General features: G+C 48.2%; 1 long non-coding RNA gene across 2 annotated transcripts; it reads right to left on the bottom strand.

Annotated features, from left to right (window-relative positions):
- Positions 1-2,011: 2,011 nt before the first annotated feature.
- On the bottom strand, positions 2,012-10,209 carry LOC109565809 (uncharacterized). 2 transcript variants are annotated; one of them, XR_002181701.2, is made up of 7 exons: positions 9,271-10,209; positions 7,471-7,596; positions 6,898-6,995; positions 6,343-6,487; positions 5,901-5,975; positions 5,244-5,445; positions 2,012-2,973 (listed from the first exon to the last, which is right to left on the bottom strand). It is a non-coding gene; the product is annotated as an uncharacterized lncRNA (long non-coding RNA). The 2 variants fall into 2 exon arrangements; XR_011569417.1 differs by lacking the exon at positions 5,901-5,975.
- Positions 10,210-14,434: the final 4,225 nt, after the last annotated feature.

Here is a 14,434-nt window from a genome sequence, read left to right as displayed (position 1 = left end):
GGGGAAGGAATCTTTAAAAAGAGGTGATTTATGCATATGCATAAATGATTCACTTTGCTGTACAACAGAAACTAACACAACATTGCAAATCAACTATACTCCAATAAAAATTTTTTTAAAAAAAAGTTAAGCACATTAGCCTTTTCATCTGTATTTCCATATCTCTATCAGTTTAAGAGAGGTTGAAAGAAGTTCAAGCACACACATACACACACACACAGAGTCTCTGATTTCCCAAGACTTGATTTTTCATCACAATCCCTGGTTCATAAGTGCTAAAGATGTTCCACTTGGTATGTTGGAACCCATTATTTCCCAGTGAGACTTGCTGTCTGTTTTGATAGGAGCAATTTATCACCCTGGTGGAATCAGGCTGCCGTTTGGAAGGCAGGGCTGGGATTTATGAATCTCTTTTCACTGGGATGAATTTAATTCCCCAGAGTGGAAGTGGTATTAAAAGATTTGGCCCTGCTGCACCTGTGGCATTTGAGACGGTGGCTTCCGGAGTGAGTGGCAGCTTGGCCAGGAAACCCCTGCCCTCTCACACCCACATCAACACTGCACTAGAAACGTCTTCACCCTTCCAAGCACAGAGAAAGCCCCATCTAGGGCATGAAATCCAATTATGCTGGATATAAAACAATAGTTTTAATTAACAATGATGGACATCCCAGGTGGCTCAGGGATAAAGAAACCTGCCTGCCAATGCAGGAGTGGTAAGAGATGCAGATTTGATCCCTGGGTCGGGAAGATCCCCTGGAGGAGAAAATGGCAATCCACTCCAGTATTCTTACTGGGATAATCCCATGGACAGAGGAGCCTGGTGGACTACAGTCCATGGGGACGCAAAGAGTCAGACATGACTGAGCATGCATGCAAGAGTTAACAATGAATTTAAAACATTAAAATTGATTTAGAGTGTGTTTTCATTCTATTTTTGGTGTGCCTAAGTGTTAAAATTATTATTCACTGAAGATACTTTTTCAAAGTATCCACTTTTAAGCTCTGAACCAAGTTCTTGCTCTACTGGGGCCAGGTTCTACTTCCAGTTTATGGTCCAGTGTCCCCATATGTGTTGTGGTCCAGGTAAGACATGATGCTGCCCACTGGAACCAGCGGGGAAGCTTTAAACGCTGTGGATGCCGGACTCCGCCCTCAGGAAGTATGAGACAATGTCTGGGGCACAGCCTGAAAACCAAGAGTTTTTAACCTTCCCAGGTGATTCTAAGGTATAATTAAGCTATATATAATTATTATTAAATATATAATATAATGAGCTTTATATTTTGGAAACAAGCATAACAGAATTTCAAATTAGACATCCTCCTTATGATTGGTCATCTATTTTATATGAACCAACTTTGACTTCCAAAATCATTTCATGGATCAACTTGGTAACTGACAAATATGCCTTAGTGTTCACGGACAAGTGGGTTGTTTACATGATGAATTTTCTTCACCGTCCTTAAAACCTGCGTGCAATCAGAGATTCTAGCTACTAGCCGCACTTCTGTTCTAGGGATGGCTTCTACTTGATCAAACAGCTCACTTGCATCATTTTAATTTCACGTATCACTTGATATTCATTCAATGTCCAAATAACAGTGACACATTTCTGCTCACCGTCTCTGCTCCTCACCCATCACCCATCCACACAACAGTTGTCAGGTACTGATGCAAGCATGCTCAGTCGTGTCTGACTCTTTGTGACCCCATGGACTGCAGCCCACCAGGCTCCTCTGTAGAAAATAATAAATCATACAGTTAACCTCTTAAAGGTCACAGTCCAGTGTGGAAAGAAGACTCATTAACAGAAACCATAGGAAAGGATGAGAAATGCTTTATAAGAGGTGAGTTGAGGGTGCCAAAGAAACATGAAGATGGGCACCTAACACTGCCTCCAGACACAAGAAAAAGTACTCTTGCTTCTACAAAGTCACTTTTTGTATCACTGAACTATGGATTATTACCTGTAGGACACGCACAGAAAGATGCCCACCATATACAGGTATAACTGTTTCTCTTCATCTTTATTCAGTCGCCCATTGGAAGTAAATAAATATTATTCCACAATTAGATCATTAGTGAAAATATGAAATATTAGAATTCATACATTTTCTGATTTAGATATTCCTCTTTGTTTGGGGAATAACATGTACCAAAGACCCTCTGTTTTGGTCTCGCTGGTTCCATGGTTCCTTTAAAACTTACATCCAAGGACAGACATGCACATGAGGAAGGCTGCAGACTTAATTGCTGTCACCGGGGTCAGGAACACGATGATCTTCCTGGGGCTCCCTTTTAAATCACCGACATTGGGGATTTCTTCACATTAGTAGGTCAGCACATGATAAAGCATGTGCCTATTTTAAGACCAAACGAAGGCTACTGGAGAACCAAGGAAGAAGGCAAATGTCTGGAATTCCTATGCAGTCACCTAGGAGAAATGTCACCAGTGAGCCAAGGGACAGAATGGGACCAAGTCAACCTTGTCCACATGCTTTTAAGTGGCTGCTTACAAGGCTACATAAAAAGCGAGCATAAATTAGGATAGAAATGAAAAGATGGTGAACTGCTTGATAACAGAAGTTAGGAAGTGAGAAGGAACTCATGTGGTTTTTTCCTGTTCCCGTTTGAAATGAATTTAGGATCTGAGTCTCCTTTTCCGGTCTCACAACACTGGACCACTAACGGACATCAGAGATAATTTAACCCAATATTAATTTATAAATAAAAAATTGAGGGTCCAGAGAGGTGGATCAATGGCTGAGGTCATGCTCTGAGCAAAGGTCAAGGTCAGAACTGAAACACCAGGCTTCTTATCGGCTGTGACCCCTCACCCCATGACCTTGCAGTGCTGTCACTAAGATATGCCTGAAATCCGAACACAGTTGAGAGTTCTCGCCAGCATCATCTGACAGTAGAGTCATCACTGGTTCACTGGGGCGATGGCTGCAACTCTTGGCCTGCAGGCTTGAGAGCATAAGAAATACAGTGTATTTCTCTTTAAGACCAAATTTAATTTCAGAGTCTCGTCTCTTCCTTCGCAGGCTCACATCGAAGCCCTGCAGTGACGACAAGGTGGGTAGGGGCATGAGTGCCTCTGAGCCTGGGCACCGCCATCCACCAGTGGATACATCTGGGTGTCCACAAAAGAGTCCCTCCCATCCGGCCTCCTGGTGTCAGCTCATGCGGGTTCAAGGAGGTCACCCTCCTTCCTCCATGGCCCATTTGTGGGCCCTCTTCGGGTGCAGTGGCCCCTGAGGCTTCCCTGGGCCCCGGAGTCAACATTCTGGCCTGTTGCTTGTCCTACAGGCTCAAGATGGGGAGGCAGGGCTTTGTGAGGATGCCTGTCCACCCAAACACATGATAAAACTATTTCATCTAATGGGACCAGAGAGAGTCTGGGTTAAGGCAGCTTCCCCAGGTCCTACTGAGGGCATTTCAGGGATGACAAAGAAGACACGTCTCTCCTCCGGGAGTTCTCAAACACATCTGAGGTTTCTATAGGGACCCCCACCACCATGCACTCCAACCAAGGACTCAGCAGTGGAGAGGGGTTTGTGGGTAAAGACAGAGCCCTGGGCAATACCTCAGATCTTTTCTGCCCTTCTTCAAACTCTAGAACCTTAATTTAATCTCAGGGCAACATAGAGCAGAAACTCGCACTGAGCTAGTATTTGTTGCTCACACCCTGAGTTCTGCCAAGAACTGAATTCCCCACCTCGCTGTCCTGGGTTCCTCAGGTGGCGCTAATGGTAAAGAACTGATGGCCAATGCTGCTGCTGCTGCTAAGTCGCTTCAGTCGTGTCCAACTCTGTGCAACCCCATAGATGACAGCCCACCAGGCTCCCCTGTCCCTGGCATTCTCCAGGCAAGAACACTGGAGTGGGTTGCCATTTCCTTCTCCAATGCATGAAAGTAAAAAGTGAAAGTGAAGTCGCTCAGTTGTGTCCGAATAGTCTTAGCAACCCCATGAACTGCAGCCCACCAGGCTCCTCCGTCCATGGGATTTTCCAGGCAAGAGTACTGGAGTGGGGTACCATTCCCTTCTCCAATGGCCAGTGCAGAAGCCATCAAAGATATGGGTTCAATCCCTGGGTTGGGAAGATTTCCTGGAGTAGGAAATGGCAACCTACTCCAGTTTTCTTGCCCGGAGAATCTCATGGATTCTCTACATCTCATGTAGCCGGGCGGGCTACAGTCCATAGGGCCACACAAGTTGGACATGACTAAAGTGACTTAGCATGCACATACCTTGCTTGCTACACCTGCCCTGAGCTTTCCAGACTAGGAGATGCATGCAGAACAGCAATGAAAACTGACAACTCAGATATCACTCAACCTCACCAGGACCAAGGTGCCCATGGCTTGAGTGCTCACGTGGTCCATTGCCATGGACCCACTGTCTGGATCTCACCCCCAGATCCTGGTAGGTTCAAGACACCAGCCACAAAGAGGAGCTCAAGATGTGCAAGAGTCACTGGAGAACAGCACTCACCGTTGCCCCTCCCTGGGTAAAGCCAACCTACTAATGGCGTGTCAGCAGCATTTCCTCTTACTCAGAAGTCCACCACAAGAAAAGCACATCCTCTCTAAGCTTCATTGTCCTTATCTGTCCAAACAGGCAGACATCTCCTTATAAAGACTGCAGACAGGGGAGGTCAGCCCTTATCAAGTACACGTGTACAGTTGCTGCACAATAAATGGCAGCCATTAACAAAGACAGCCCTTGGGCTGCAAGGAGATCCAGCCAGTCCATCCTAAAGGAGACCAGTCCTGAATATTCATTGGAAGGACTGATGCTGAAGCTGAAACTCCAATACTTTGGCCACCTGATGCAAAGAACTGACTCATTGGAAAAGACCCTGATGCTGGGAAAGATTGAAGGTGGGAGGAGAAGGGGACGACAGAGGATGAGATGGTCGGATGGCATCACCTACTGGATGGACGTGAGTTTGAGCAAGCTCCAGGAGCTGGTGATGGACAGGAAAGCCTGGCGTGCTACAGTCCATGGGGTTACAAAGAGTTGGACACGACTGAGTGACTGAACTGAACTGAACAAATGCACACTACTATATATAAAAGAGACAAACAATAAGGACCCACTTCGTATCACAGGGAACTATATAGCTTGTGCTAACCTATAATGCAAAAGAACCTGAAAAAGAATACACACACACACACACACACACACACACATATATGGGCTTCTCTGATGGCTCGGTGGGTAAAGAATCTACCTGCGATGCAGGAGATGCTGGTTCGATCCCTGGGGTTGGGAAGATCCCCTGGAGTAGGAAATGGCAATCCACTCCAGTATTCTTGCCTGGGAAATCCCTTGGACAGGGGAGCTTGGTGGGCTACAGTCCCAAGTGTTGCAAAGAATCCAACAGAACTGAGCAACCGAGCAGGAGCATGTAACTGCATCACTATGCTGCATACCTGAAATGAGCACAAAATTGTAAATCAACTGTACTTCAATAAATAATACACAGCAGCCATTTTTAACGTTTTCTCTTCTGTATCATCATTAATAACCTTCTTAAGATTTGTGACATTTCCACAGGGCATCTTTCTGAATTTACCAGCTGGCAGAGAGTTAGTGAGGAGGCACCAGGTCATAATTTGCATCACTACACAGACTACGTGGAGGCAGATGTGCTTGAGAGAAGTCCACAAGTAAAAGATGATCTAGGAAACGTGAATGATTGCTAACAAAAGCAGTTTGGCAAGGGCATGAATGACTCAGGGCAAGCTTGTTTCCATTTCTACAAAAACAACTCAAGCCCCTTTGTCTTTCTGAGTCTGTCGTGCAACTGCTTGGAGTTATGGCTCATTATGTACGTGGTACCAACAGAGGCTTCCACCCTGAGTTAGCACCTGCTCCAGTGACTCACCCAGGTACTGAAAATGCAGGCCCCCAAGCCGACTCTCCAGAGCTCTTGGTTCAGAATTGTTGCCAGAGGGGCTTTCTGGAGGAGAAAGACTTCAGGTAGGAACACACCAGCAGGAATGACACCCCAGGATGCATCCAGCCAGGGAGGGGATTCCATGGGAGAACAGGGGCAGCCGCGTGGGGCTCCCACGTGTGCTGGACATGCCCCAGCCTGACTTGCCGCCCGGCCTTCGCACTTCTCAGGAACAGACAGTGAACCTCTGCCCAGCCTTTGGCGGAGTCCAGAAATTTCCCCTTAACACAGTGTGCTACTTTCAGATGCTGGTACTGAGTCATCAGACTGACACAACCACCATACTTTCTCATTTTTCATATTCACAAGACCTAGTGGTATTATGGCCAATCATCTCCTGAAACTGCATTTTCTGCAAACTTGGGCGTACCTCTGATCACGTCCAGACCATCACCTGCTGGAACAGGTCCTCGTCCATGGAGTCCTGGCCAGGGTTAGCAGTTTATGGTAGCAGTGTTCAGATCCAGTGCCTTCAGGACTCTCCTCAAGCTCACCATTCCACACTGTCTGAAGACCTAGAAACTCACAAGAAGTTAGCCCAGCTATTCCAATATAAATCCACTAAGAAACTGAGAACTCAGGAAAATATATTAGCTAATGGTTTCCACTTGGTCTAAGACAGATATAGGTCAATTATATTTCCCCCCTCCCCCGCCCCCCGCCTCTCTTTCTCTCTCTGTTTAAACAAGAAAATTCCAAATCACACACCAAGAGCTGGGTTAAGATCAATGATTTAGCCAAACAACACAAGGGTAAAATAATAGTTAAGCTGTCTGCCAAGTCCACAGACTCGATTCCAAGGCTTTCACTTACGCTAACTCATTTAACCTTCACAACAACCCTACAAAGAAGCTGACACTGTTATTATCCCCAGTTGACAACTGAGGAAACCAAGACACAGAGACACCGAAGTCACACAACTCACAACTGGCAAGGTGTGAATTCCAACCCAGACTGTCCAGCTCCTGAGTGCACACTCCTGAACACAGATGTTCAAGAACTGGAACCAGGCATCTTTGGATGCTGAGCGGAAAACAAGAGTTTTAATGGAAGAGGATTTGGGGAAGCATAACAATCACTAGACAAATTTTAAACAATCTGTCAAAAGCTGCAACCCTTTCTAAGGCAGCAGCACCCAGCCATACCCACACATCAGCTGTCACGCACCAAGGGCATTCAATCTTTCTTCCATTCAATATGGCGCTCCATGGTGCCCAACCTCAGGATGCCTGGTATGGTAACGAATCATCGTACTGAGTAATCGGGCTGTAGCAGGGGGAAGAAGGCTGCTTCCTCCACCGGGACCACAATGACTCTATGTCATTGTCATGGAAGGCAATGACTCTTATGGCTTTTTTAGGGTCATTTGCGGGTAAGGCCCCCAGGAGCCCAGCACCACCTTCCAGGACACATCTGGCCAGTGGAAGCCAAGCAGAGTCAGGCCAAAGTACATAAAAGAGGAGCCACTGATGGGGTTCCGGGTGCGGCTGCCTCTCACCTTGCCTCCAGCGAATTCCAAGGCTGGAAGTCACCCAGAGGGAGCTAAGCATGGAGTCAACTGTCCCCCAGTGAAACCGCATTCACATAGACTCAGGAAAGGCTCAGCCACGCCACCACCTCCAGGCTGGAAACACACAAAGACAGGTCACCAGGACAGACCTGGAGCGAACCCACGCAGGATCAAAGCAGATGCGTCCACGGAAAGTCAGGGAGCTGGGAACACCCTAATGAGGGTAGAAACTTCCCCTAGTCTGATCACCAGCACCAGTTTATCATTCTTAGTGAACACCAAAAACCTTGTCTTCACAAAAGACATGTAAGAAACCCTTCAACAGAAAAAGTTTTTTTTCCATCTTGACCCAGATACTAAATGCGGCCTAATTGACAGAGTTCCGCAGAAGGCCCCCTTAAGGGGCCTTGGCTAGGGAGCTGAGAGGCTTACTCACAAAGATGGGATCGGAGCTAAAAGTCAGAGGGCAACTGACTAACAAGCATTCAGACAACAGTGGTGGGCTTAGGAGGACACAGGATATTTTTCCTGAGTTCTTTAAAACTAGGTCAGGTTCTTCCTGCCCACAACCATGGCCTGGGGATGGAATCTTGATGTCTTGAGGGTCACTCTGCCTGGTGCCCCTCCCCATATCAGAGTCTCTGACCTAGGGTAGGATGGGACCACCATCCGCTCTATCCCCCTTCCCCTGGTCTCTTCCGCCCAGTGCTCAGAAACAGAAGGGACTTGGAAAAAAAAAAAAAAAAACTTTCCCAGAGCACAACACACAATCAGCAAAAAAGGACAGGGTTCAAAGGTTTCTGGGCAGGAAATGTCAAAGAATGAGGTATCTTGATGAAGGCAACCAAAAAAAATGAAAGCAGTCTGGTCTCTGAAACTCAACCGCCCAGCTCCCCCAAAAGCCCTTCAAAGGCTCCCAGAGCGCTGAAGTCTGCAGCCCCATCTCCAGGGTGCCCCTTCCACCAGCATCCACTCCCAGGGGTCTGTACCCTCACTCACAACAAAAGCAAAGAGGGGGAAGGGTGCACGGAGAAAGCTGGTTTTGTCAGTGAAGTAGCAGATCTTTGAGATTCTGTGTTCTTCCAACACCAGGGGACTCTGGCAAGTGGGTAGGCTTCCCGGAGGAAGTTTCAATTACACAGTTCACCAACCCCAGCTCAGGGCTGTCAGCCCAGGCTGGGCCCTGGATTATGGGCTATTTGGTAACTTATTTTGAGATGAGCAAGGTAACCACAGGTGCCAGGTGGCCATGAAGGCCCTTGAAAACCTATATCACAGAAGACGCCCTGCAGACTTCCTCAGACACGCTGGGGAATCAGGCAGAGGGTGCACCTGGTTGCCTGGAAGGACTGCAGGTCGCTGGCCAGGCCCAGTGGCAGCCTCGCTGACCACGAGCGAGAGGACGCTGGCCGCCCGGTCCCCCAAGAGAGGAAACTGGATACCCGAGGAGGACAGCGAGGTATCCAGGAATTCAGTCCCTCTGGGCCCTTTGGGGCAGGCACCGCGGGACCCATAGGAGGCTTAGCCCGGGGTCACCAGCGTCACCCGCCGGGCTGGTGGGGGTGCTCCGCCCTGCTCTTCTGGGACGTTGGGGGTGCTCTGGGTGGCGGCGCAGGACGCAGGGGATGGGGTGCGGGGGACCGGGGGGCGGGGGCGGGGCGGCGGCAGCGGCGCGCGTCTGCAGGCTGCACCCACCCCCGCGCCCGCAGCACCTGCGCGCCCTCCCTACCCGCGGTTCTATCTCCCCCCAAAGCCCCGGTCCCGCCCGCGGCGCGGGGCTCTGCCTACCCCGCCCGGGCGCCGGGCCCCTGAAGGCGGGCGGCGGCTGCTGCTGCTGGATTCCCAGCCCGGATGCAGGGAGTGGGACGAGGTGACGGATGCTCAGCCCGCCTTGCAGCTCCCTGCGCAGCCGAACGTTCTCAAGCTTCTCTTTTCTTTACTAACTTTCCTGAACGTGTGTGTGCGCACAGCCCTTGCAAAAAGTACTGTCGAGAAATGACTAGGGTTTCATTGATATATTTAATTGTATTAAATCAATAACTGAAAACAAGCACAAGCAAACATCCCAAGCCAGGTTTCCGTGACCTTCCCCAGGGCGGGTAAATCCATCATGTGAAAAAAAAAAAGAAAGGAACGCCAGAGCCTTGTGTTCAGGGAGGTGGAGAAGGGGCTGCAAACAGAATCTTCCCACAGGAACAAGCGCCTTCCTCAGCTGGGGGTGTGGATAAACAGGAAACTAGTGAGCGCATTCTTAAAAGGTTAGATAAGAAAAGCAGGTGCAGCCTACCTGGTATCTATCCTCTCTTGGCTTTTACCGAATAGAAATATTTGTCTTTTATTACACACTGGACTGGGCTTCCCTGGTGGCTCAGATGGTAAAGAACCTGCCTGCAATGCAGGAGACCCGACCTCCATCCCTGGGTTGGGAAGATCCCCTGGAGAAGGAAATGGCAACTCACTTGCCTGCCAGTATTCTTGCCTGGAGAATGCCAGGGACAGAGGCGGGTGTGGTGAGCTACAGTCTATGGGGTCGCAGAGTTGGACACCATTGAGTGACTAACACACACTTGCACACACACACACAGGATTTATTTAGGATCTCACTGGATTCCCCAGGACTTTTCCACAGGTAGATTTTTTATTGCTGTTACCTTCCTTGTCAATATAAGCAGGCAGATGTAATTCTGTTTAAAATCTGTGAATAACTCTAACCCCCACTCCCCCTCCCACGGTCTACACTCTCTTAACAAGCAAAATAAAATCAATTTTCCTGGTGTTAAATAACGTTGAATATTAATTGCATAGTCAACTTAAAAATCAAGTGGTGGGATACACCACAGGAAAATGCCTTGCATTTTCTGTCTGGTTTCTATATTATTTCTTTTTGTTGTTGTTTTGTTTTGTTTTTATATTTTAATTGGAGGCTACTTTACAATACTGTGGTGGGTTTTGCCATACATTCACATGAATCAGCCATGGGTGTACATGTGTTCCCCATCCTGACCCTCCCTCCCACCTCCCTCCCCTCTATATTATTTCTTGAACTCCCAGGGATCCTAGTCCCATGGCTGCAATATTTATTTGCTTTTCAATTTTTAGTGTCTTGCTTGAAAATCCTAATTTCGAACGGAGGGAATGAAGGCATTTTCAAGTGACATGCAAGCCGGTGGATGGAATAGGAGGCGAAGAATTGCCTCCTTTCTGCAGAACTGGATTTGTTGTTGCTCCTGCTGGGAGCTGGGTGCCCGGTTGGGCTGAGGACTGACGTGCTGTTTATCCACCTGTCTGCGCCTGTGGGCTCCTTGGTTAGTCTTGTGTTTATGACACATTTCTTACTGCCATGAGGATGATCACCTTGCTCACCCCATCACTAGGGTTCACGGTGAAGGAAGGAAGGATGTGAATCTGTGCTCACGCTCACACCAATGCCCAGCTGAAGCCGACGGCAGAGCACCCCAGGCCCCACACCCCGCAGGCCTGTCAGCTCTGCTCCAGGGCCAGCCTGTGACCAGACCTGCTTCCGGAAGTTGACATAACAGAGTCCTGAGTTTAAATTGACGTCAGCATTCCAACCCAGGCCTGCAGGAGTTGTGGGCCTTAAATCCCACCCACCTCTTCCCACCCTTTCGGCACTGAGCCACAGCCGCCACTCACACTGACCTGACCGGGAGGAATCTCGCTGTGAGCTGCATCTCATTTGGGTCAGCAGCACAAATTATATCAGCCCTCCAACTGGAATTTTCAAAACCCAGGGTGAAACTGGAGAAAGGTAGTCAAAAGGGACTTCCTTGGCGGTCCAGTGGTTACGACTCCACACTTCCACTGCCAGGGGCCCAGGTTCAATCCCTGGTCAGGAAACTAAGATCCCACAAGCTGCATGACACAGCCAACGAAAAAAGTACAAGCTTCTAGTAATAAGATAAAAAAGTGCTAGGGATGCAACATACAACACAATGACTACAGCTGCATGATCCACAGGAACGTTAAGACAGCAAATCCTAAGAGTCCTCATGACAAGGAGACATCTTTTCCTCATTTTTTTAGTTTCTTCTTTCTTCTCATTGTATCTCTAGGAGCAGATGCATATCAGCTGAACTTTTTATGGTAATCATTTCACAGTTTACATAAACCAAACCAACCTGCCATTTGCCTTCAACCTAATACAATGACGTATGCCAATTTTTTCTCAACAAAACTGGGAGGGGGCGAAAGCCTTTTTGACTCCTGCCTTTGCCTTGGTTTCTTCCACAGTAGAAATGTCATCCCTCCTCCATCCTGGTCATTCCTTCCACTGTTCTCCACACATGGACACATGCATCTGACTCTCCACATTCACCTGTGTCCTTCTCAACCGCTGATCCCCAAGAACAGTCAGAAGGTAGGGTGACTCTGGACCACTTCATGATTTCATTTGGTCTTTAAAACACTGCTTGTGTGGGTGAAATAAGCACCATTATTCAATAGCCCAGGCTGGACCCAGCACAGCTTCTGATCCACATGCCACGCCCCATCAACATTTCCTGTTGGACCCACAAGTACTAGGAATGCCTCTAGTGTTCCTCTTCTTCACGCTTCTTCTGTTGAAATGTCCTTAAGAGCTGACGGACTTGTTTTGGCTCTGGGTTCTCTTCCATCCCTTTACTCCTCCTTTAGCCCTGAGGACCCCTCCCCTGACGGACAGCCCAGCCCAAGCAGCATGACCAAGGCTGAAGTGCATTCCTAAGTCAGTGTCCCAATTCTCTCCAAGCCAGCACACACACAGCCTCAGTTTTCTGACAATTTTTCCCTCAGTCTCTTCAAATTCTGTGTATCTGTTCAGTTGCTCAGTTATGTCTGACCCTTCGAAGCCCCACACACTGTAGCCCACCTGGCTCCTCTGCCCATGGAGTTTTCCAGGCAAGAATTCTGGAGCGGGTAGTCATTCCCTCTTCCAGGGGATCAACCCAGAGGTGGAACCCAAGTCCCTTGAGTCTCCTGCATTGGCAGGCAGATTCTTTACCACTAGCACCACCTGGGAAGCTCAAATTCTGAAGTGCCTCAAATTAAATAAAAACTGTAGACTCTGAGGTCTATAATACCTCCTGAGAGCGTGAACAAACAAGTCAATGCCTAACCAAGGTGACTGCCCATCCCTTCTCTTCCCCACTATCCTTTCCTCCCTGCATCTTGGGGTATGTGGTTCCCAGGCTTTTAGATTTCATAGAGATAAAACATTGAATTAATTTTCAGCTTTTAATTTAATTTTGATTCGTCGAATTAGCCACTGAATTTTTTTTAAGTTGCAAAAGGACTTGACCCTTCAAGTCTAGTCCCTGTCCAAATGAGATTCCTTATGCCTGATGTCATAGGCCAATTTATTTGAAGTCTGAATAAATATCAAGTCACTTTTGGCAGCAATGGGAGTTACCTACCGTGCCGTCAGAGTGCCCAATGCAAACACGGTTACAGAGATGTTCTGTCTCTACATGAAGAAGTGAGTGTTGTGAGTTATTTGTTTCCCTGGCCTAAAATGCCCTGTGCCCTGCCCCAGATCCTGCTGGCTTTCAAAACTGAATTGAGGTCCCACCTTCTCACAAAGTATCTCTAGCCTACTCCAGCTCTTCGGCATCTCTTCCGCCTCTGAGTCCCACATCACTTCAAGTCCTTCAAGTAAGCCTTTAATTACAAGGCTGTCTTGTCTTGTTCACCGTGGCGTCAAGTGGGTTATTCTGGTCTCCCACTGTAGATCAAAGTGGGCAGGACCCGTGTCTTTGTGTCTTTTACTTTTTCTGGATCCTGCCCAAGAGAAGCATGTGGAGACTGAACACAAGGAGGGGCTCAAACATCCTTGCTGATGGATTGGCTAGATCTTTCCACCAATGGTCAGTCTCCATGACAGTCTCCCTGTGGCCAGACTGTAATCAGCTCTCAGCACTGGATTCTGATACAGATGGAACTCTACTCTGACCTCAGTCCAGTCAACTGACTGTCATCATAGGGTTCTAGGTGAAGTTCAAGGGGAAAGAGAGAGCAACTTGCAATGCACTGTATCACCTACCCAAACAACTAGAGTAACATATAGAACCTAAACACTATGCAAGAAATAGAAAATGCTGGTGGGGCTCAGAGGAAAAGAGACTTTTCATCACATGGTCAGGCAGTGTCAACAGAGACAGAGACAGGTGCAGAAGCCAGCCAATTGTGGAATCAGTGAGGCCAGGACTCAAGTATGGCTCTGTCCCCTGCTTATGCTATGACCTTAGCCACCATCATGCTTTTAAACTCATGGTGTGGTCAAGGTCACGGGCGACACCTTTGAACTTGGTACAAACTGACTCTTGGGCTCAACCCAAGGTCTCTGGAAGAGAATCTTCATTTTAATGAGTCCTTCTAGTAAGAATCTGCTGCAGGAATGGTAGCACTAAGCACGGGCGGCTGTGACCAGTGCACTAAGGCCAGGGCGGCGGCTGGAAGGACCAATCCCACATCCAAGGAGCGGTGGCTGCACGGGCCCAAGAGGGCCTAGAGGAGTAATCCCACATTGAAGGTGAAGAAGGGTGGTGGTGAGGAGATACCCCTCGTCCAAGGTAAGGAGCAGAGGCTGTGCTTTGCTGGAGCAGCCGTGAAGAGATACCCCATGCCCAAGGTAAGAGAAACCCAAGTAAGACAGTAGGTGTTGCAAGAGGGCAGACACACTGAAACCATACTCAGAGAAAACTAGTCAATCTAATCACACTAGGACCACAGCCTTGTCTAACTCAATGAAACTAAGCCATGCCCGTGGGGCAACCCAAGACGGGCGGGTCATGGTGGAGAGATCTGACAGAATGCGGTCCACTGGAGAAGGGAATGGCAAACCACTTCAGTATTCTTGCCTTGAGAACCCCATGAACAGTATGAAAAGGCAAAATGATAGGATACTGAAAGAGGAACTCCCCAGGTCAGTAGGTGCCCAATATGCTACTGGAGATCA

Source organism: Bos indicus, chromosome 11 (assembly GCF_029378745.1).
Source record: "Bos indicus isolate NIAB-ARS_2022 breed Sahiwal x Tharparkar chromosome 11, NIAB-ARS_B.indTharparkar_mat_pri_1.0, whole genome shotgun sequence".
Lineage (NCBI taxonomy): Eukaryota > Metazoa > Chordata > Mammalia > Artiodactyla > Bovidae > Bos > Bos indicus.
This window is presented reverse-complemented; position numbering and strand designations above follow the sequence as displayed.